Source organism: Mirounga leonina, unplaced genomic scaffold, assembly GCF_011800145.1.
Source record: "Mirounga leonina isolate KUSES-001 unplaced genomic scaffold, KU_Mleo_1.0 Mir_173, whole genome shotgun sequence".
Taxonomy (NCBI): domain Eukaryota; kingdom Metazoa; phylum Chordata; class Mammalia; order Carnivora; family Phocidae; genus Mirounga; species Mirounga leonina.
The window spans coordinates 93808037-93830242 of record NW_023270447.1 but is presented as its reverse complement, the minus strand read 5'-3'; the positions used below and the strand labels follow the sequence as shown (position 1 = coordinate 93830242).

Here is a 22206-nt window from a genome sequence, read left to right as displayed (position 1 = left end):
CCAATCTCTGTCTTTTAATTGGAGAGTTTGGTCCATTAACATTTATGTAATTATCACTATGGTTAGACTTAGGTCTACCATTTTATTACTTGTTTTCTACTTGTCCCTCTGTTTTGTTTTGTCTTAATATATAAAATATTTTTATATTTTTTAAAGATTTATTTATTTACTTGAAAGAGAGTGAGCAAGCAAGTGCAGGGGGAGGGGCAGAGGGCGAGGGAGAGGATCTTCAAGCAGACTCCCCACTGAGCACAGAGCCCAACCCAGGGCTTGATCCCAGGACCCTGAGATCATGACCTGAGTTGAAACCAAGTCGGACGCTCAACCGACTGAGCCACCCGGGTGCCTATAATATACAAAATATTTTTAGAGCAGTTTCACAGCAAAACTGAGCAGGAAGGAAGAGTTCCCATACTCCCCCACCACCACACAAGCAGAGCCTCCCCCACTACCACATCCTGTACATTTGTTACCATCAGTGAACCTACACCGACACAGCACTGTCACCCAAAGTCCGTGTTTACACTATGGTCACTCTTGATGGTGTATATGTGGGCTTTGGCAAATGTCCAAGGGCACTATGGGTGGATTTGGGGCTACTATTGTTTTCTTTTGGTCTCTCTGGTATTTTGGCCCTCTGTTCTCTCTTTCCTGCTTTCTTTTATATTATTTGAGTATTTTAAAAATTCCCTTTCAATTTATCGTTCGGTTCTTTGGTTATACTTCTTTGCATATTTTTATAACTGTTGCTCTAGAGATTGTAATATACACCCTCTCTTTTTCACAGCCTACTTAGAATATGGCACTGCTTCTTCTAAAATGTAGAAGCCTTGAAACTCTATAGTTTCATGTATCCTTTACTATTCTTCGTGCTGCAACTGTCATACCTATTACATCTGCATACATTACATACACAAGAAATGTTTTAATGTTTTAAAACATATGCACTTGAAAGAAAACATCTCTCCCAGATACTTACTGTTCTTGATGATCATCATTCATTCATAAGATCTGAATTTCACTTTGGTACTTACCTGCAGTCTACAAAAACTTCTTTAGCATTTTTAACAGTGCGCACTTGATAGCAACAAATTTTATCAGTTTCCCTTTCTCTGAAAACACTTTTATTTAGCATTCACTCTTAGAGGGTATAAGATTCTTTTAGTATTTTAGGGTGCAGTCCCACTTGCCTCTCACCTCCATGGTCCCCGATTCACAGTCTTTACAATGCTATACTGTATGTGATCTGTTGCTTTTCTCTGTTTTCAAGATTTTCACAGTTAATCTTGAGTTTTCAGTAATTTTAAAATGATGTGTCTAAGTGTGACTTTATTCATATTTATCCTATATGTCTTTCACCAAATTTGGAAAGGTTTTAGTCATTATTTCTTCATTTATTTCTTCTGCCCCACTATGTGTCTCTCCTCTCCTTCTGGAGTCTATAATTACCCATGTGCTAGACATTTACCCCAATCAATCCCCCTTTTTCCTTTAAACTAGATGATTTCTTTTTTTTTTTTTTAAGATTTATTTATTTGACAGAGAAAGATAGCGAGAGAAAGAACACAAGCAGGGGGAGTGGGAGAGGGAGAAGCAGGCTTCCTGCAGCGCAGGGAGCCTGATGTGGGGCTCGATCCCAGGACCCTGGGATCATGACCTGAGCCGAAGGCAGACGCTTAACGACTGAGCCACCCAGGCACCCCTAAACTAGATGATTTCTATTAATCTTTGATGTCACCAATTATTTCCTGTCACTCCCATTCTACTATGACCATTCAGTAAAGTTCTCATTTCAGATGCCATGTTTTTCAGTTCTCAAATTTCCATTTGGCTCATTAAAAGTATGTGTGTGTGTATGCATGTGTATGTATGTATGTATGTATGTATGTATGTGTGTGTGTGTGTATATATTATTTCCTTACAGAGATTTCCTATATTTTTGTTCATGATGAGTGTATTTTCCTTTACCTCACTGAATATAGTTATTAAGACTGTTTTTAAAGTGTTTGACCAAAATCTATAAAGAACTTATCAAACTCAACACCCCAAAAACAAAGAATCCAGTTAAGAAATGGGCAGAAGACATGAATAGACATTTTTCCAAAGAAGACACCCAGATGGCTAACAGACACATGAAAAGATGCTCAACATCATTCATCATCAGGGAAATACAAATCAAAACCACAATGAGGGGCGCCTGGGTGGCTCAGTTGGTTAAGCGACTGCCTTAACCAGGTCATGATCCTGGAGTCCCGGGATCGAGTCCCGCATCAGGCTCCCTGCTCAGCAGGGAGTTTGCTTCTCCCTCTGACCCTCCCCCTTCTCATGCTCTCTCTATCTCATTCTCTCTCTCAAATAAATAAATAAATTCTTAAAAAAAAAAACCCACAATGAATACCACCTCACACCTGTCAGAATGGCTAAAATTAACAAGTCAGGAAATGACAGATATTGACAAGGATGTGGAGAAAGGGGGACACTCTTGCACTTTGGTAGGAATGCAAACTGGTGCAATCACTGTGGAAAATAGCATGGAGGTTCCTCAAAAAGTTAAAAATAGAGGGAGGCCTGGGTGGCTCAGTTGGTTAAGCATCCGACTTGTGGTTTTGGCTCAGGTCATGATCTCATGGGTCATGAGATTGAGCCCCATGTTGGGCTTCATGCTCAGAGGGGTCTGCTTGAGATTCTCTCTCTCCCTCTGCCCCTCTCCCCCTTGAATAAATAAATAAATCTTTTTTTAAAAAGTTAAAAATAGGGGGCGCCTGGGTGGCTCAGTCGTTAAGCGTCTGCCTTTGCTCAGGTCATGATCCCAGGGTCCTGGGATCGAGCCCTGCATCGGGCTCCCTGCTTTGTGGGAAGCCCACTTCTCACTCTCCCACTCCCCCTGCTTGTGTTCCCTCTCTTGCTGTGTCTCTGTCAAATAAATAAAATCTTTAAAAAAAAGTTAAAAATAGAACTGCCCTATGATCTAGAAATTGCATGACTATTTACCCAAAGCATACAAAAATACAGATTCAAAGGGATACATGCACTCTGATATTTATAGCAGTATTATCAACAATAGACAAACTATGAAAAGAGCCCAAACATCCATCAGCTGATGAATGGATAAAGAAGATGTGGTATATATATACAATAGGATATTACTCAGCCATCAAAAAGAATGAAATTTTGCCATTCGCAATGACATGGATGGAGCTAGAATGTATTATGCTAAGCAAAATAAGTCAGAGGAAAGACAAATACCATATGACTTCACTCATGTGGAATTTAAGAAACAAAACATAGAAACATATGGGAGAGGGGAAAAAAGAGAGGGAAACAAACCATAAGAGACTCTTAACGAGAGAGAACAAACTGAGGGTTGATGAAGGGAGGTAGGTGGGGAATGGGCTAGATGGGTGATGGGTATTAAGGAGGGCACTTGTTATGATGAGCACTGGGTGTTGTATTTGGTGATGAGCCACCAAATTCTACTCCTGAAACCAATATTGCACTGTATGTTAACTAACTAGAATGTAAATAAAAATTTGAAAAAAAAAAAGTGTTTGTTTGATCATCCAGCACCTAGGTCATAATATAATTAGCATCTATTGATTGTCTTTTCCCTTGAGAATGGCTCGTATTACTGTGGTTCTTCATGTGTTCGGTAATTTTGGATTGTATCCTATAAACTGCAAATGTTATGTTGTGGAGACTCTAGATTTGATTATATTCCTCTGAAGAAAGTTAATGTTAAAAACTCTCAGCAAACTAAAAATAGAAGGAAATACAGCAAACCTGATAAAAGACATCTATAAAAAACCTGTGGCTAACATCATACTAACAATGAAGTATAGAACATTTCCCCCTAAAGATTGAAGAAATCGAGGATATCCAATCTTAGCATTTCTATTCAATGTTGTCCTACAGGTGCTAGCCAATGCAATATGGAGAGAAAACCAAGAAACTGTCTCTGTGCAGATGGCATGATTATTTACATGGAGAATCCTAAGAAACCTACAGAAAAAAAACTAGTATAATTTATGAGTGAATTTAGCAATGGTCCAAGAACATAAAGTCAATATACAAATCAATTGTTATTTCTACTAATTATAACAACTAATTGGAAAATGAAACTTAAATATTTACAGTGGCATTCAAAAACATAATTTGCTAGTTCCTGGGGATAAATTTATTTAAAAATATGTAAGACCTGGGGCGCCTGGTGGCTGTCAGTTAAGCGTTTGCCTTCGGCTCAGGTCGTGATCTCAGGGTCCTGGGGTCGAGTCTCGTGAGTCCTACACTGGGCTCCCTGCTCAGCAGGGAGTCTGCTTCTCCCTCCCCCTCTGCCCCTCCCCTTTCCCCTCTGCTTTAAAAAAAAAAAAAAAGTAAGATCTCTATACTGAAAACTATAAAACACTGCTGAAATTCAAGATCTAAATAAGGGAAAGACATACCATAATGGCATATATTATATACACCATTCTATATGTAATGGAAATATCCATTAACCCATGTCAGTAGACTAGAGAATTCAGTATTATTAAGATGTAAATTGTCCCTACATGATCTTATACTTAACACAATACCAGTCAAAATTACAGAAGCCTTTTGAGAAATTCACAACCTGATTCTTTTTTTTTCACAAGCTGATTCTAAAATTTACAAGAAAATGCTTAGAACCTAGGAGAGCCAAAGCAGTTTTTAAAAAGAAGATGGAGGATTTACATGACCTTACTTGAAGACTTAGAGTCACAAGACAGTTGGATTGATGAAAGTATAAACAGATCGATGTAACAAAACAGAGAATCCAGAAATAACACCGATGATTTTTGACAAGATGCCAAAGCAATTCAATGGAGAAAAACAGTTTTTCAACAAATGGTGCCAGACAACTGGCTACTCACATGGAATAAAAACTAGACTCAGATCATATGAAAAAATTAGAGATGGATCATGAAGCTAAATGCAAAAACGAAATCTATAAAGCTTCTGGAAGAAAATACAGGAGAATATCTTGGTGACTTGCTTAGGCAAAGACTTTTAGAAAGGACACTGAAAGCATGAACTGAAAAAGAAAACCAATTCATAAATTAAACTTTATCAATATCAAAAATGTCTCATCAAAATATACCATTATGGTGGATACAAGACTATGCATTTTTCAAAACCCATAGAAGCATATATCACAGAGAATAAAGTTTAATGTATGCAAAAAAAAAATTAAACAGAATGTCAGGGATCTCAAGACGAAACACAGACTGTGACCACTGATTTTAACTGTGTCAGAAGTGTATGACATCAACACACTGAAGGGGATGGGAAGGAAGGAGCTGACCTCAGCACCTCTGGAAAATGATGTTCGACTGGAAGGCTAAAGATAAAAAGATCTACACATAAACACTGTACTCTAGTTGGTAAATTTGTTTCTTGTGGGAGTGAAATGTGGGTGAACAATTCTGAAACTGCTTTATGTGCAAACTGGGGCTGGGCTGGACAGATATGAAAATGGATAGTGGGGGGGCGCCTCGGTGCTGCAGTTGGTTAAGCATCCAACCCTTGATTTCAGGTCGTGATCTCAGAGTTCTGGAATCAAACCCCATGTGGGGTGTAGAGTCTGCTTGGGATTCTCTCCCTCCCTCTGCCTCCTACCCCCCACCACTCTCTCCCTCAGTTAAAAAAAAGGAAAGGAAAGAAAAAAAGAAAGAAAATGGATAGTGGATGGTGGGAACCAGGTTCTGACAGGAAGGTTACAAATAAGCATGTTACAGATTACAGGTTACAGATACACACATACAGGTAACAGACCCACACGTCATCTAGCCCCGCCCACCGGGGGACCTCAGGCCCGGACACCAGTGCCCAGATCCCAGCTTCTAAACACCATCCTCCAATGAAAGAAACCAGGGCTCCTTGGACAAATGGCTGATTTCAGGGCTGAGGCAGGCACACAAGATGAGCCTGGAGCATCTGGAAGCGCCAACAAGAAAGGAAGTGCCCCCAAAACACACAAATGAAAGAGCAAAACCACGCAGGGCTGGATCGCACCCAAAGTACACGACAAACATCCAGGAGCCCCAGCTGACGGAAGGAAATGACCGATAAATCCACACATGGGGGACAGAGAAAGCCTCCTTACGGAATTCCAAATGATACGGTGGATCTCCCCTGCCACCCCCACACACGGGAGGCCCGGCTCATTCCCACCCCCTGCAGGGCGACTGCCTCGCTGAGTGGCCACCAGAGAAGACAGGAGGGAGAGAGGAAACACCTGGCACGCACCACCTGGACCAGGTGGCCAGGCCAACGGGCCCCGTGCTGTCCTACAGACGCCAGCGCCCCCGACAGCATGTGATGAGAGGGCCACCTCACCACCGCTGGGGTGTTCTCTCCCAAACCCACGACACCACTCTAAGCACCAGAAAACACAGCAGACAAACCCAAAATGAGGGACATTCGACACAACACCTCTGCAGTCCTCCTCTAAACTGTCAGGGTCATGAAAAAGTAAGAGGGTCTGAGACACCAGCCCATCCTAGAGGGAACAAAGGAGCTGTCACACTCAATGCGGTGTGGGACCTGGACAGGGATGTTGGGAAACCGAGTGAAATCTCACGTCTGCGGTGTAGACAATAGGAACATAGCACTGCTGTTTCTCAGTCTCCACAAATGCACCGTGGTGACCTAAATGTCGGTATTAGGGAAAACTGGCTATCTTTAACACTTTTCTGTAAATCTAAAACTACTGCAAAAATTTTTAAGTGAATTTCTAAAATATACCATTAATAAAATGAATAAGCAAGTCAAAGAATGGGAGATAATATTTGCAATATGTATCTGACAAGCCATGTATCCAGAAGATAAAAAGGGCTTTTACAACTTGATAATTTTTAAAAGGACAAAAGACTTGATTGGACATTTCAGAAAAGAGGTATGAATGGTGACAGGTGGAAAAGTGCTCAGCATCACTAAGCTCTAGGAAATGCAAATTAAAGCCACCATGAAAACACTGCTCTGCTCAGTAGGCCCATTAGGCAGGGTCACTCGCAGGGATTTTCCCAAGAGAAAGGAAAACACACCCACAGAAAATGTGTACAAGACTTACCATAACCTCTTTAGTCACACAAACCAAACCCAAGAAACCCCACCAAGTGCCACCACAGGACTGGTAAGTGCACGGTGGCACATCCCAGGAGTGCCAACACAGCAACACCCAGGGTCTGAGGCCAAGACGTCCAGGTGCTGGGAGATTCCAGAGACTCTGTCTGGCGTGGGCCCCTCCCGGCTTGCAGGTGGTGCCTGCTTGCTGTGTCCCATAGCCCTTCCCTGGGCCTGTGCGCAGAACTGCTCTCTCTCTTCTCATAAAGGCACTAATCCCACCATGCGGCCCACCCTCATGACCTCATGTAACCATAACCACCTCCCAAAGACTCCTCCAAACATCAAAACACTGGGAGTTAGGGTTCCAACCTACGGATTTGGGGGACACGACCATTCAGCCCACAACACAAGGGACCTTTCAGGGATGACAGAAATGTTTTCTATCATGACAGGTGTGCAGGTTACACAGCTGGATGCATTTGTCAAAATTGGTCAAACTGGACCTATGCATTTCACTACATGTGAATCACACCTCAACTGAATAGGTGGGATTCATTTTGAAAATCGTACTGGAGCCAAAAAGTTAAATAATTGGGTAAAAATATTTCTACATGGTAATGAAAAATTTGGTGAGAATTTAAGTTGTACTATATGTTGTCTCACAACTCATTTTTCCTAGAATTGGTTTCGATGAAGAAATAAAGCTTCCAGGTTGCTGTGATTCTAAACAGGTAATGCATCCTGGTTACCTGGGTGGAATTATGTGTGGTCGGCAAATAAGGGGTTACTGCTGACAGGACAACCTTGTAAACAGGCCCTCCAGCCGGAAGCCTTGCCTGAGTGACCACACAAATACTCACTGCAGCCCTGGCCCCCAGCCTTCAGGCAGCTGCCGCTGGACAGGAGTGGGGGGACGGCTGGTCCTCAGCTCTGGGTGTGAGGCACAGATGGGAGCACGACACAGGCCCACTGGACCTCCCCCCATCACAGTAGGTCCTGCTGGTTATTTTCTCAGCAAGCAAAGGAAGCAGACATGGAATCTGACTCCCAGGAAAAAAATAAGAACGTGCTTCTCGATCTAAAAATCTCATCTCATGCTGGGATGGAAAATAAATGGTGCTGACGACTTGACTGGATGTAAAGGAAACATTCCAGTCAGCTGACATGTATGGCAGATGCCGGGAACGGCAGGTGGGCACCCACTGCCCACCACCGTGTGGACTCCACACACCTGAGAGGGGTGTGCACCCCCGGGAGCCTACCTGAGGGGTCTGCATGCTGGAAAACCACTCAAAGGCATCCTTGGCCTTGGGGATGCAGAACTCTCAGTGCCACGGTGACTAAAGTCATTCTTCCAATGAGTTAGATGACAAATCACAGCTTACCTTGGAGTACAAGAGTAAGTGAAGGGTTGGGAGGTGCCTTTGGGGTCCTGGGGTGCTGCCTGTGGACCAGCCCACTCAGGTGATCACCCACCAAGACTTGTCTGTTTGCTCTGCTTTGGGGAGGAATATACCAGGGCAGGGGTGGGAGTGGGCATGTGCCAGGAAAACAAACTTTCTGGAGAATTCAGATTTTATTTCCTTTTAGGAACTTCTGAAAACAATGTGGCCATTAAGATTCTGGCTGAACACAGACTACTAGGCAGTGGCTCTTAGCTGCAGTGGCACGGGAATAATCCAGGTGGGCTATTAAACTTCCCCAGCCCAGGCCGCCTCGACCACCCTGTACGGGGCCTCTTCCAGGGCTCCCCCGGGTTAAAAACCACGAGAAAGACAAAGCCCCAAGTCAGCCTTCTCCGTCAAGTGTAGTCGTACTAAGAAGAACACAAAACAAAAAACGGGGCCAAGTCTGACACCTTCGAATTTAATGGGACGAAGCGGTTAAGAATGATCACAAAACAGCTTTTTGGGGGAGAAGCTGCATTTGCCAAAATGCTATTCCTTGAAATCCTTGAAAAACTATATCCGAATGTATCCAAACGACCTGGTCTTAAATGATACTTGAACTAATCTATCAGTCAAATTTTACGGTGACAACACACCCCTTGAAAACCCACGTTACGACTCAACCTTGACTATTTCATGGCGTAAACGGACCAATAACCCCACAACCTCCAGGGAGAGCGCCCGTGGGCATCCGGCGGCCTCCCGCTTCACCCCGCCGGGGCTCGGTCCTGAGGGCGAGGCCTTCCGGGCTCCGCGACTTCGGGGACGTGCGGGCCGTGCCTAAGTCTAGCTACCGACGGGCTCTCCTCGCGGGCTGCACCTGCGGGAGGTTCGGCAGCCCGAGGGGAGCCGGGTCCCCGCGGACCTTTGTCCCGGCTCCGTGCCCCGCGCCGCGCCCGAGACCGCCCGGCCCCGGCGTCCGCGCCCCAAGGCACCCCCCCCCCCCCACCGCCGAGGCCCTGCCCCCGCCCCCGGTCCGCCCCCGGCCCGCCCCCGGCCCCTGCCGCCCGCGCTCCCGCCTCCGGCCCCTCACTCACCGCGGCGCCCTCCGCGTTCCTCTTTCGTACCCCCCGCCCTCAGGCGGTCGCGCCGCGCTCCCTGGGACTTGTAGTCTCTCTACCGCCTCAACCCCGGTACCAGGCCGCGCGACTCCCAGCTTCAAACTACAGCTCCCGGCGGTCCCCGCGAGAAAACCCTCTCTCCAGATGTTCCGGCACAGGGTTCTCGCGAGGCCGTGGGAGGCGCGCGCGGAGCAACCTAGGAAGTGTAGGCTAGGGTGTGTCGGTCTTAATAGCTGGGCCCCAGACCAAGCTGGGAAGAAGAACCACACTCCCCAGGAGTCCACGCGCGCCGGCCATCTTTGGCGTTGCTAGGAGACCGGGAAGCCGGGGGGGGGGGGGGGGGGTGCCCCCCGGGGGGGGGGCCCCGAAGGGGGGGGTCCCCGGGGGGGCGGGGCGGCCGCGGGGCGGGGGGGGGGGGGGGGGGGGGGGGCGCGCCCGGGGGGGGGGGGGGGGGGGGGGGGGGGGACGATGTCCCGGGTAACTGGGGCTTCAGCCCGTGTCCGCCTCAGCGGAGGCTGCCTGGAAAAGAAGACCGCAAGTCCGCCCCCAAGGCCACGACGTTTGGCGAATACTGCTGGTTGTAGGCGCGGGTCCAAAGTTCCCGTCTGTGGCTGGGGCGATTCGAGGTCCACCTTCCGGCTTTACGAGAGTGACAGGACGAGGCCATTTTACGATAGGAAGCCCCTAACCCCCGGCAAAGCAGAAACCCCTGTGGGGGGCGAGAACGTGTCTCCTAAGAAGCCGGCTGTAAAATCCCGGGGCGTCCCCTCGCGACCCTCGGACCCCTGTGTCGCGGCTGTCTGGGCCGGAGGCCCGCGCTGGGTCCCAGCGAGGAGCCGCGAAGGGACCCGGCCTCGGAAAGGGGCGCTGTTTGTGGAACTCTTGGTGTGAAGCCCTAGGAAGGGAGCCGCGTTCCCGGCTCACCTGGCCGACCGGCTCTGCCACTGTGGAGACCTTGGGCAGCTTTCCTCCCGGGGTGGGGTCAGGATGAAATAGCGTATCTCGGTGCAAGGCTGGCCTTTCAGCACCTCTTGGGCGTGCAGAGCAGGGCGGGGCCCGGGGAGAGGGTGTGCCAAGGAGCTTCCCGGAGAAAGGAGAGTAAGGCGGACCCCTCGTCTTTGCGCGTCCAGCACGGTCGTACCGTCCTGAGGGCGGGGCTGACCCCGCAGAGCTCCGCAGACAGGCAAGGACGCCGGGTGTGCTCAGAGGATGTCCTGAATAAAGAGGGGCAGCTTTTCCTCGAGGGCCTGTAAGTGAACGGAGAGATCTGTGACCTTGGCCCGAACCAGGAAGGGCGCCCATAGCCCAGCACAGGCTTTTCAGGTCTCACCTGCATTTGGCACTTCCGTATCAATAGGGATAGATGGGAAAGAGACAGGTGTGGCCTGGGGTTTCTCTGAGCTGGTGAGGCCGGTCAGAGGGCTTACTCTTCACACTAAACCACCCCTGCAGCCGTGAGGCCTCACGCAATGGGAGGGGGCTGTGAATGCTCCCCAAAATTAGTTCCAAAGTCCAGGGGGTCTGTGTAGGTGACTGACCCGTCTAGCAACCTAGGCTTGGCTTTGTCCCAACAGGATGACACCGTGGCTGGTGGAATTTCCACAAGTGTGGCCTTGGGCTCTGCTGAGCTGCCCCTGGACAAAAAGAACAGTTGTGTGCATCCTGCAGCATTCATAGTTTTGCGATTATTTAACAAGTCTCTTGTGTGTTAATAAAAGGGTTTGGAGCCTGTCAGCCTCCCTGGGGGTGTCTGAGTGAGAGGTGAGTGTGGCTTAGGGTTAGGAGTTGCAAGTGTGCTGGGGCATGGATGACACTGGACTCTGGCACCCAGGGCTCCCTAACTCTGGGATGTCCATGTGGCCTCCTTCCCAGCTGGCCTCTGTGCCTGAGTCCTGGGGGTTCTCTTCCCTTTGGCACGCACCTGAGGACATCCCTCCCAAGTTTGAACGTCCAGAGTCTTCGGTGGAAATAGAGTGCCAGCCTTGCAGCATAAGGATATTTCCAAGAAGAGTATTGGGAACAGCAGGGAGAGTCATGTCTGTGTTTCTATCTTGGAGGACAGCATTCACTGAGCTTCTTTAATGGGAGGTTTGAGTGCTGCCGAGGGTGCCCCTCGGGGGCCTCTGTGGCAGGAGTTGATGTGTCACAGGCCTGGCTGTCAGCTGGGCAGGCCAGTGTTTCAGGGAGACTGGGGGACACGGCTTGCCACGAGAGCCCTGGGGGCTGATGGAGCTGGCCAGGGAGGCTGCCATGGGAAAGTTCCTACTAGGCCTCGTGGTGGGCTTCCACCTTTCTGTCCATTCTGGTTCTGATTGGTTCCAGGCTTGGGGGGTGAGATCACGCCCAGGGGGGCGAGATCAACCCCTAAAAGGGTTTAGGCCCACACCTCCAGGAAGCTGCTGCAGGTGTGGAGGGAGGAGTCCCATGCAGGAGTCATACCCAGGATCCACCTAAGGCTTAGAGCTCTGAGGGCAGGATCCTGAGGGCAGGAACTGGCCTTAGGGACCCTGGCAGGGGCTGTGCTGTAAGCCAGGCTGACTCCCAACCAGCCAGCTGGGTCCTGACCTGCAGGAGCCCCCATCACCCAGTCACCCCCATCCCCATCACTGCTGGTCCCCAAGCAAAGGTGCTCCCTTTGCTCACATGTTCCCAGGAGTGGCAGGACAGAGCTCAGGACTGACTGTTTCTCTGCTCCCACCCCCTCAGCTCATCTCCTAAATTCAGACCCCATCTCCCAACTCAAACCTCCTTCCCAGCCTTCCTGGGCATCCCTTGGGAGCCTGACCCCCAGGAGGGGGTAAACTTACATCTGCCCCTCGCCCCCTGCCCTCTGGCTGGGGTCCTGGGTGACTCTCTTGTCCCCCATGTGTCCTGGCATGGCCTAGACATTGCTTTCCAAGTATCTCCTGTCTCCTCCCTCATTCAGGCACTCAGGGAGGTCTTCTCCCCAGTGTCGGGGCTGGGCTGCCCCAGGCTGGTGTCCCCGTTGCCACGAAACTGCCTGGTGGTGCACAGCTGTTCCCCCTCCACCCCCTCCCAGTGCCACTCCCTCTTGTGTACTTGTGTCAGGCAGGCAGGGGCAGCCCAGCAAGACCTGTGAAGCTGTTGTCAGTGAGGGCACCCAGAAAACACGGAGGAAAAATCTGCATCAGGTAAATGTTCTGGTGGTGGGTGGCCCCCTGTGGCCCAGAAAAGGCTAAGAGAGATGTTCTTGGAACATTCTAAGTAACCCTATGAGCTAGATGGTGCCGAGAAGATGAAAGAATGCAAGATTTTATTAGGTTAAGTGCATAATACAAGGACATCTCTTAAGGAGCCCATCAAGTTAAAATTCTCTAGACTAAAACAAAAAGTATATTTACTTGACTATCTCAAGGGCCACAAAAATGCAAAATCCCATTCAGCAGTCATGTGGGGGATGCTCCCTGCAGGCCACAGGGAGCAACACAATATGGGACATGGGCTGGTGCCCATAGAAACCCACCATGGTCAGGGAGGGGATCCCACCAGCATCCCGCAGAAATCTCAGGGTCAGGGGCACCACCTTGGCCTGCTGGGCTGGCTATGTCCCTGCATGGACACCGTTCTACCCTGCAGAGATTTCAAATTCAGTATGGGGAAGGTTGGGAGAGTCAACAAGCTACATGAATGTTTGTGGCATTGAAATGGAATCAGGACACATTCTACGTTTGTTTTTTCTGTTTTGTTTTGTTTTTACATTCTATGCTTGTAATGCAGCAGAGAACTCATCCGATGAGAAGGTCAGCTTTGCCACTGAGTCATTGTTCACAAGAGGAAACTTCTTAGCCTTGGTGTTCTAAGGTGAAACCCAACAGTGTTGGAAAAGTTAAGAGACGCTTTGGAATAACCCATGTATAAGTTGAATACAACTTGGATGGATCTCATGGGCATTTGCTGGGTGAAAAAAATCCAATCTCAAAAATCCAGTCCAATATGCTGTGATTCCACTTACCTAATATTCTTGAAATGGCAGCGTTATGGAGGTGGAGAACTGACAAGAGTGGTCGCCAGGGCTTAGGGATGGTGGGGGTGGAGAGAAGGGGCAGCAAGACGGGTCTCTGTGGGGTGGAACAGCCCGGATCTTGATGGCAGGGTGGTCACAGGAACCACACGGGGATGAAACGGCAGAACAAACACACTGTGTGCCTGTGTCACCCCGCGGTGGTGATGGTGGGCGCCCCAGCTCCTCAGGAGCCTCCCTGCTGAAATCTGAAACCGGCCCCAAATGTGAAGGGCAGGAGAGACAGAAGAAAGAGGCAGGACGCTCCAGGTTGGCAGGTGGCAGATTTAGTAAACAAAGGAACTCACACACGAGGCTGGTCTTGGGCGGCAGCAAGATGAATGGACCCCCGCACCGGTGCACCTGATCTTCAGAGTTCATGCAGAGACCCTAGCCGGCTCAGTCACGCCTACCCTGCGGGTGTTGTCAACACCTCGCCATCTCTAGGCTGTGTCCTGGAGCCGCCTTGGAGCAGGGAAGGCAGGTGCAACCCCCACTCCAGGGATGGGGGATGGGGGAGGAGCCTCGCACTGTGTCTTCTCAACAGTGATGTGCCCCACGTCTTTAGGAAGGTATTACTGTTGGGGGAACCTGAGTGGCCAGCATGCGGGACTCCGTAAGGTCTGCTGCTTATCTGCCCTCTGGGTCTTTGGTTTCTGTCCTGTCTCCTGACACCGAGGGACATTGCTCAGGCTCAGCTTTTTCCTATAACGTGGCTGTTCAGACAAAGTGGGCCTGCAGCTTCCGAAAGAGGAGAAAGCCTCACCGAGCTGCCAACAGAGCCCCAGACTAGCCACACACTCTGGGGCCAGGATCGTCCCAGAGGAGCCTGAGCAGAACAGCCAGCTTCCCATCTGAGGCCTTTCTGATGTTGCTCCAGGAAGGCAGGTTCCTGGGCCAGCCTGAGGAAGGAGGGGTGCCCGAGCTCACTGCTCCTCCTCCTGGTGGGTGGGAGCGGCCCTCCCGCTCTACCCCGCCGCCCCGCTCCTCAGGTCCATTGAGAGTGTTCTCTGCAGTTACTGGGAAGGTGGGAAGGTGCTCTAACTTCCACACGGCTGTTCAGGGACGTGTGCTGATGCAGGCAAGCTCAGGACCCTCAGCCTGCCTGGTGTCCCCATCCACCCCCCACCTGCAGGAGCACCTACACAGCACAGGGAGCAGGTGAAGGTCGTTAGCTCTTCCCAAACAACCTAATTCTGAGGGAGGCTCAATTACCAACTAATTGCCTGCAATTAGAAGGAGGCTTTAATTGTCACATTTACAACTCCCCCCACCCTGTCCTCTTCAACCGGGCCCATTTCCCTAGGCTGTGGGGTGTGTGGTGGACATCTGTGCAGAGACCCGGGGGGAAGCCAAGCTGGATGCCCCAGACTGCCCTACCTTATCCTTGCTTTTCAGGTGTGTAAGGGGAAGCCTTGCCAGGGGACCCATGTGTACTCACCCGCAGGCCTGGCACCTGCCTCAGGAACCCAGCACACAGCACCCCCGGGAGCCATGGGCTATAAGGACACAGTGTGAATACATGTCACTAGGCAAAGCACAAAAAGAGGCCCTGAGTTGGCCACAGGGCTGGGTGGGGATGGGGCCTGGAGGGTGCTGGCCTCATGGACACTGCCTGCCAGGCTGAGCCCCTGGGCCCTGAATGCTCCCTGCTCACAGCTGAAAGCCAAAGAGCATTTCAGCCTTTACTGGAACGTTCTCGGAACTCCAAGAAACCAGCCTTGCAGGGAAGCCCGTAATCCTGTTTGTTATCAGCAAACCTCTGTAGCACATGTCCCACCTCCATGGTGGACTATGACCAAGGTTACGCTGCCTTTAGGGCTCGGCCACCCCCTAGCTGGGGCCTGGGCACATTGCAGGAGACTGCCCTGGTGAGCTCCATCTTCGGTCTGCAGGGCCTCACCTGGTCACCTGCTGCAAGGCTGAAATGGGACCCCTTCCTCCCGTTGGGCTGGGGCAGCTTTGCTCTTGGGCCATGGGATCGCTGTAGCCAGCACCCGATTGATTGCCCACTCCCCCGGGACGGCACATTCTCAAGCCGGCCTGCAGGTGGCGTCCCTGTCCAGTGGGCGGCCATCCTGGACCACTGCCCCAGGCCATTCTGATGTGCAGGTGAGAATCTGGGCCCTTTCTCAGGGAGGTGCTGAAATGCGGGTTCTCAGGACCTGAACATTACCCCCTCCACATTGAAGAATGTCAGAGTGCTCCCGAGACTGGCGCTGAGGCAGCCCCCCCCCCTGGCGGAGAGGAAGGAATCCTGCCTGCAACCTCTAACAGCCTGTGCCTCCATGTCCCAGGCATCCGAAAGCACCAAATCATGGGTCCCCCGGCTCCCAAAACCCTCACCAGCACCTCCGAGGAGACCTAGCAAGCTCGGGGCCATCACACCTCCCGCCCCACCCCACCCCCCCACTGCTCTCTTACTTTCTTTATTATCAACAAAGCATGTGCGGAGCAGGGAAGATGTCTTCCTGCTGCTGGAAAGCCTGCTGAGGCCCCTCTCATGACCTCAGAGTCCTACTCTTCTGAGTCACAAGGTGCCCCTCACCCCCCCCCCCCCCGGGGGCCCCCCCCCCCCTTCTGGGCCTGAACGTGAGGCCGATGCACGCATGTACAGCAGCTCACAACCTCCCACCCAGGGGGCCAGCAAGGGTGGGATAGATAGCCTGCACCCCTAAGGTGGGAAGGCCCACCCACCATCCCCTCGGCTCCATTAGATGAGCTAGATGCCAACCCAAAGTCATTCATTCATGAAAAAATATGGTCGAGTATATATGGGTCAGGGGTCTCCAGAGGAACAGAACCAATAGGTTGTACACGTACAGAGAAAGATCTATTGTTTTTTTTGTTTTTAAAGATTTTATTTATTTATTTGAGAGAGAGAATGAGAGAGAGCATGAGAGGGGGAAGGGTCAGAGGGAGAAGCAGACTCCCCGCCGAGCAAGGAGCCCGATGCGGGACTCGATCCAGGGACTCCAGGATCATGACCTGAGCCGAAGGCAGTCGCTTAACCAACTGAGCCACCCAGGCTCCCGAGAAAGATCTATTGTAAAGAATTTGCTCACCAGACTGTGGAGGCTGAGAAGTCCTGAGATCTGCACTTGGCAAGGTGGAGACCCAGAAAGCTGCAGTTTTAGCTCCGGGGCGAGTGCAGAGGCAGAAGACAGACATCCCAGTTTGAAGGTCATCAGGCAGGAGAGATCGCCTCCTAGTGGGGGAAGGTTGGCCTTTTTGTTCTATTCGGGCTCTCCAGGGATCAGATGAGGCCCACCTTCACTGGAAAGGACCATCTGCTTTCCTCTGTCCACCAATTTACACGTTAATCTCTTCCAAAATCACCCTCACAGAAACACCTGGAATAACCTTTGACCACATATCTGGGTCCCCTCATGGTCCAGCCAAGTTGACACAAAATCAGTGCAGACACTGACTTGCCTTGGAGACTCGAGGCCAAGTCCAAGGCGCTGCAGGGTGATTTAAGTGATAAACTGTTGGAATGACCACAAACATGGAGCTGTTCTTATGAAAATTAAGTTTACGGGCGCCTGGGTGGCTCAGTTGGTTAAGCGACTGCCTTCGGCTCAGGTCATGATCCTGGAGTCCCAGGATCGAGTCCCGCATCGGGCTCCCTGCTCAGCGAGGAGCCTGCTTCTCCCTCTGACCCTCCCCCCTCTCATGTACTCTCTCTCATTCTCGCTCTCTCAAATAAATAAATAAAATCTTTAAAAAAGAAAAAAAGAAAATTAAGTTTACTTCTTGAAAACACCAGCTAAGGACAGCATGTGGCAACATTGCTGTGGAACAAGACGTTGTCAGAGCCCAGGAAGCAGGCACCTCAGTGTGCAGGTTGGTTCCTGGGGTCTCTGGAGAGAAGGCCTGTCCCCATGAGGGTCATGTACGCCTATGCTTTTGTATGAATTAAGTTAAATGTGTATCTTTTCCAAAACTCCTCCCGCTTTATATTCTTCACCAACCAATCACCAGTCCATCAGTAAACACAAACAAGCAAACCCATAAATGGGATGAATCACTTCCAGAAAAAGCAAAACCAAACCAAACCGAGTGGGCGGTGACCCTGACCAGTGGCTGATCTAAATCGAAGCACGTGTGGCCGTCCAGCTCTGAGATCCACAGGCGTCCCCCTGTGAGGTACTCGTCCCCTGTGCCACCCCCACCCACCCACCCCCCGCCGACTCCGGACTCGCCTCCAGGTAGGCCCGATGCAACAGAAGTTGGAGGGCAGCACTTTCCAGACGGGTTCTGAAAAGGCCACAGCTCATCTCAGGGCTCTCTCCAGGACTGCCCGCCCTGAGGGTCGCCAGCCCTGGTGGGCAGCCCCGTGGGAGCCTCCTGCCTGCTCTGAGTTGATGCGGTCCTGCCCCATACCGCAGGGGCGGCCTCCTGCCCCGTCAGCGGCTCTGAGTTCTGGACAAAGACCTGTCATTTCCACCCACGACGTGTGGGGTCACGTGCTCTGCAGCAGTACGGAAACTCATACAGCCGCCCTGGGAACTCGGTGCTGGTGGTTGACATGGAGCCCTTTGCCGGCACATCGTTCGCCTTTGGGACCTGCCACATTCTGGCTGACCTCTGGTACGGACCTTCTGTGCACCTCACTTTCCCCAGATTCCCCATTGCCTCCGTCCTGCTCAGCCCCTTGGCTGGCCTTGGCCTGATGTCAAGTTGGCTGAGGGGCAAGCTCTGCCTTCCAGTCTGGATAGGGAGGCCCAGAGTGTGGCATGACAACGGGTCTGGCATCCCCTGTGCTCCCCTGGCTGCCCGGGCCCTTATACGGCCACCGCCGGATCCTCTGACTTTAGGCCCATTTAATACTTAACCCTGAGCACCAAGCCCCACCCTGCGCAAATATTTATTTGGCAATTAAGGGCTCACCAGGACAAAGGCCACGAGAAGCTTCTCCGAGCCACCGCGGCGGTACGTGAGCAAACTGCCGCAGAAAGGTGGTCAAGGTGGGGACGGAGGGAGGGTGGGAAGCTAGAGGCCCCCGAGCCATGGGAGAGGAGCTGCGATGTGTCTGGAGGATTTAGGACTTCATGGTTATAAAGCAAAAGATGTCCTACCTGGCAGGAGGCCCAGGGTGCTTGGACACCTATCCTCTCCTGTGCAGGATGCGTGGGATGTCATGGCGCCGGGAGCTGGTCGGTGGCCTGTTGGGCACAGGACGTGTCCTGGTGCTGAGTCTCTGTGTGCTGATGATATGACAGAGGAGGCAAAGGTGACCAAAGAGACCCAGAGCCCTGGAACGCCTTCACTGTATGAGGTTTGTGGTCTGGAAAGATGCCTGGAGCTGGCTCTCAGTGAAGGAATGTCCCCGGGTGCAGGACAGCCACCCTTGGCCCAGAGCTCAGGAATGGTGGGCAGGGGCTGGTAGGCTGTGCCCAGTCAGAGCCCCTGGGGATGGTGCAGGCCTCTCCCGGTGGCACCACCCCCAGGCCTTGCTCTCCTTGGGAGGGGCTGTTGTGACTGAGGAGTGTCCTCTAGGAACCCCGGCCAGGTGGACTCAGAGCAGCCCCTGTCCTCTCCCTGACCCCCTGGGGATCTCCTGGGGGTCATTCCTCTCTGCTGTCTGGGCACACAGGGGTAACACAGCACCTAGAGGCCCGACTCACATCCTTCTGGGGAGCTGTGCCATCCAGGGATTGAGGAGCCTGGTCCCAGCTGAGGGCCACACTCCTGCTGACAGAAAACCCCCCAGTCCCCTGGTGCAAATATGAAGCACACAGCCACCTTCAAATTAGCAAAAGCCCGTTGCAGACCCTAGAGCTGTTCCTTATCCACCAAAACACCCTTACTGCTGTCTTGTTTGTGAGACGGATGGAACACCACCTCTCACCAGGGAGGTGGAGGGTGAGGCAGCGGGCACAGCCGAGGAAGGGCCAAGGGAGGCCCCACAGCTCTGGCTGAGAGCAGGGACCCTCGGCCACCCTATTGGCCTGCAGGGTGGTCCCAGTGTCCCCAGGGAGCAGCACCAAGGGAGGTATGGGGCCTGGCCCTCAGTGGGGACCCCAGGATGTGGCCAACCTGCAGAGCATGGGGCCGGGTTCTTAGTCCCTGCCCCTGGCCAGACCTGGGATGAGCGACTCGGCTTCCCCGTGGCTCATCTGAAAGGTGAGTAACCCAGCATACTGGCTGCCTGGGGCACTGGTCCTCTGAGCTCCTCCCTAGAATTCTAATCAGAAACAAGAGATGAGGTGCTCGCTTGACACCGCAGAAACCATGTTGAGCCAACCCTGTCATGGGCAGGTAATATTATGACCTGCAGCTACTAAGCCATGTCCAGTGAATGCGTAATAACAAAAAGGGAGAAAATACTCACAGTGAGGCCTTGAATGGGAAAAGCATAATTGGTTTTTTTTTTTTTTTTAAGATTTTATTTATTTATTTATTTGAGAGAGAGAGAATGAGAGAGAGCAAGCACATGAGAGGGGGGAGGGTCAGAGGGAGAAGCAGACTCCCCGCCAAGCAGGGAGCCCGATGCGGGACTCGATCCAGGGACTCCAGGATCATGACCTGAGCCGAAGGCAGTCGCTTAACCAACTGAGCCACCCAGGCGCCCGCATAATTGGTTTTTAGCCATATATTTGTATCAGTGCATAGAAAAAATTTATAAGGAAATGCACCAAAATGTCAGCGACAGTATCTGTTGGATGTGGATCTGCGCTGGTGATGACTTTCTTCGAACAGTTGCATGTATTTTCCACTGAGCAACTACTTCATTATCAGAGGAAACCCACCCGTGTGCTGGCATGTGATGCACGGGTATGCTCGGCACACGCTTGCCCGCACTGGGGCTTCCAGCTTCGTATGCAAGTGGGAGACCAGTCCCTCCACCACCCGGCTCTCGCCTCGGGGCCCCTGTGGTAAACGTGGGAATTGCTGGCCACTTTCAAGAGCTGGTGCTGCATGCCTGGGGCCTGCAAATGCCCTCTTGCCAGGGCCAGCTGAGGTCAGGGGCCTGGGCTGAGCTGGCTCTAAGAACTCATGCTGAACCTCACATGTCGTGCCATTTGTCTGGTTCTGGAGGCGGCTACGGCTGGGAGCAGATTGTTCCCTTCCTGGCTCCCACAGCCGACCACCTTGCTGCTGATGGCCCCCCAGAAGGGGCCCCTGGGGCCGAGGGTGGCGAGCACTGCACTCACCTGAGTCTCCCAGAACCTGCGTGGGCTGTGTGCATCAGGTGCCTTCCCCTTTATTAAATGGAGTCGGGCCAGATTATGGCCATTCCAGCCCACTGGCTCCTGGAGGCCACACTTCATCCAGAGGGAAACGCTCCTTCATCGGCTCTCAGCGCATCACAGGTGTCGCTCCCATCTTGGGGGGAGTAGGTGGTGGTCAGCTGTGAGCCTTTGGCCTCTCGAGGGCACAGAAACCCGGCACACCCAAGCTTGGCGGGGAAGGCATTCCCCACCACCAGACTCAGCAGCTGCTCTGCCCGGACCTCCTGGGCTCTGCCTGGCTCGTTTGGTCCCTGCGGCTGCCCCCAACCTGTGGGTTCTCACAGTTCTGATCCTGTGTCCAAGCCCAGGCTCCCTGAACTCCAGACAGCCTTGGCCCTGGGCAGACTTCCCAGCCAAGGGTTGGACCTGGTCCTCCATCACCTCCCTGGCAACGTATGCGTGTAGGACACACACACACCCCTGCAGAACCCTCTCTAGGCAGTGTCTCTGCCACATACATGCTGGGGGGTGTTGGGAGGTCCATTCCCCCAGTGTCCCTGAAAGTCCCATGGGCTGAAAGAGCCTCCCAGCTGACACTGCCCTCCTCTGTTCTGGGCATTTGAGAGGTCCCTGCAAGCAGAGGGGATGGTCCCAGAGGCGCAGGACAGAAAGCTGATGTGGGCAGCGGGTCACAAGGTGGAGGCTCATGTCAGGGCTGGCTCTGACACCTGGCCCTGTTCCCAGGCCTCGGGGCAGGCACAGTGCCCCCTGCCTTGGTGCTTGGGGCACACACAACCTCTCTGGCCCCTCGGCTGTCTGGGGACATGGTCGGGGTTCCAGCACGACTTCTCTCTGACCCTCCTGGCTGGACCTGCTGGTCACCCTCATTGTCAGACCTGCTCCCAGGAAAGCATGGTTCCCCCTGGCCTGTTTGCTGTCCCCATTCGTCACTCCTGCCAGGGCTGGGGACATCTTGTCCCTTGCCAAACCTGTACATTTGTGGCTTCCCTACAGATCCAACCCTTGACCCCAGCCAGTCAGCAAGGTCCCACCCCTAGCAACACCTGTCCCCCAGATGTAACCGTTTCCCCCAGCTGTACCTGCCCCTTGGCCACACCTGCCTTCCCTGGACATAACTCTTTCCCAGGAGCTGTGCCTGCACCCCTAAGTTGCACCTACCTGCTCTCTCCCCCCCACCCCTGCCCACTCTGTCCACTTTCCCTCACAGGCCACTTCCTTTGCTGGGAACCCTTCCCGAGACCCTCACCCCCTGCCTCCTTTTCTTTGCTCAGTCTACATGTTGCCCCGTGACTAACCCCCCCATCTCCCAAGACCAGGTCTGGCTCCTTTACTGACACAGCCTCCAGGCCTGGGACTCACCTGCTGCTGGTCAGAGCTCATGGGTACCACCCGGG

At 52.1% G+C, this 22206-nt stretch overlaps 1 protein-coding gene across 9 annotated transcripts in view; it reads right to left on the bottom strand.

Annotated features, from left to right (window-relative positions):
• The window catches only part of CUNH1orf159 (chromosome unknown C1orf159 homolog), a 35796-nt gene extending 14906 nt beyond the window's left edge, over window positions 1–20890 (bottom strand). For 2 of the 9 annotated variants that reach the window (XM_035020075.1, XM_035020079.1), the window contains exon 1: window positions 16679–17155. The gene's annotated coding sequence lies outside the window, so the exon portion shown is untranslated. Of the gene's footprint in view, window positions 1–8468; window positions 9436–9568; window positions 9854–10516; window positions 10840–10922; window positions 12095–16678; window positions 17156–18694; window positions 18824–20773 lie in introns of those variants that run through there. The other 7 variants (XM_035020077.1, XM_035020084.1, XM_035020081.1 and 4 more) reach the window with 6 other exon arrangements.
• Window positions 20891–22206: the final 1316 nt, after the last annotated feature.